Source organism: Egretta garzetta, unplaced genomic scaffold (genome assembly GCF_000687185.1).
Source record: "Egretta garzetta isolate BGI_Z169 unplaced genomic scaffold, ASM68718v1 scaffold79, whole genome shotgun sequence".
In the NCBI taxonomy this organism is placed as follows: Eukaryota; Metazoa; Chordata; class Aves; order Pelecaniformes; family Ardeidae; genus Egretta; species Egretta garzetta.
In genome coordinates, this window is record NW_009260791.1 from 5246986 (window position 1) to 5248816 (window position 1831).

The following is a 1831-nucleotide window of genomic DNA, read 5'->3' on the forward strand; positions in this document are numbered from 1 at the left end:
TTGCCGGGTGGGGTGGCGCGGCGGGACCGCGCCCTCCTTTGCTCCCACGGCCCGGCTGGAGGCTGCCTGCCCGGAGCCTTCCCCCGGGCCAACATTTTACGGACCAGAGCGACCTAAAAAATTAAATGTTGCTACCAAGGCGTGCCATCCTCCGCGTCACCACCGATCTCCTGCAAAAGCGTGATGCACGCGTACGCGTTAAGGTGTGCGTAGGTGTGCGTTTGCCTAGGAGTCTGCTCGCGTAGAAAAGTGGCGACTTGCGTGTTAATTTGAATTATTCAAATGTACAATAGAGATTACGGACCAGAGCGACCTAAAAAATTAAATGTTGCTACCAAGGCGTGCCATCCTCCGCGTCACCACCGATCTCCTGCAAAAGCGTGATGCACGCGTACGCGTTAAGGTGTGCGTAGGTGTGCGTTTGCCTAGGAGTCTGCTCGCGTAGAAAAGTGGCGACTTGCGTGTTAATTTGAATTATTCAAATGTACAATAGAGAGCCTTACTAAATCAGGGGGAGATTTGCCGGGAGATAGGGGTCATTCAGTATATAGCGAAAGAGGGGGAAAAAAAAAAAAAGAAAAAAAAAAAAAGGAGAGATGATCTCATTAAAAACAAAACTTGGGAGAGGAGGGCGCCCTGGAAAAGGCTGCCTCTCTCTGTGCATCGTTTGCCAACGCGCAGCTGGACTTTTAATTCCTCTGTATTTAGATATTCGTTTGGTTTAAATATTCACTCCTGGACAGCGGTCCAACTACCGATGGGATGGAGACATGTCAAGGTACTTTGACAAGATACTGACTGCTGTTCTGAGCTCCCTGAACGCGTTTTTAAGTGAGAGATCCTGGAGAGGAAAAAAAAAAAAAAAAGCGCGAAACGGCACCCGTCGAAATGGCTAACATTAAAAAAAGATTCTGTCGCTAATATTTTAAAGAACAAAGGGACGGATAATTCTTTTGCTCAGTGAATACAAACTAAATGTCCAAATTAGGAATAAAAAAGCGCAGATGATGGATTGTATGAAATGTTTCACATACCAAAAAAAAAATTATACCTTTTATATGTACTTGTCCTTAACCTTTAAAAGCAACTGCTGTAAATAGAAGATCCGTACTTTCTCTAATAGATTTTACTAGGAGCTGGTGACAGAGAACTGATTTCTTTTCTATTAGGCTTTAGTACATCTTTGTTGAAGGCCTGCAGAATGACCAGGGATTAGATTTGCATCTCTTAGACTCCCTGTGTGGTCTTTGTAAGAAGCTTGTAACTGTTAAAAATGACTTGTTAGGAAGCGTGTGGGCTCTCATCTCTTTGCTTTTGACAGAATGATTGTGAAATTCAGATTGTTCTTATAGGCTTTAGCCTGCAGATTCCACCTGAACCTTAAGCAATTAGAGCCTAATCTCAGCGCAATCATATTTGAGTTAGGATTTGTCGCACTTTGTTTACTTCAATTAAAAAGCCGCGGAATATTTCGGAGCAGTTTTTCAGTGATATTCTCGAGGCAGTAGCGAATTTTTTCAAACCCTGAATTTTATCCTCACCGCCCCAGCGCTCGGCGATTTGGAGTGCAAAGCACTCGTCGGGTTCCGCGGGCGGAACTGAAGAGGAAACAGCGGGAAAGAAAAAACAAGCCGGAATTCCTTGCCATGCGGAGGGGAGGAGATGTCCCCTGCAGCCCCTCGCTCCGGAGCCGGCGGGAACAGCGGCGTTGCGCCGGGGCCGGACCCCTCTGATTCCCAGAGGGCAAATCCGGGGCGGGGAGGGGGGGACAACCAGCCCCGGGATCGGGGCCGGGACTGGGTGATCGAAAAGCGATGGCGGCGGCGGCCGG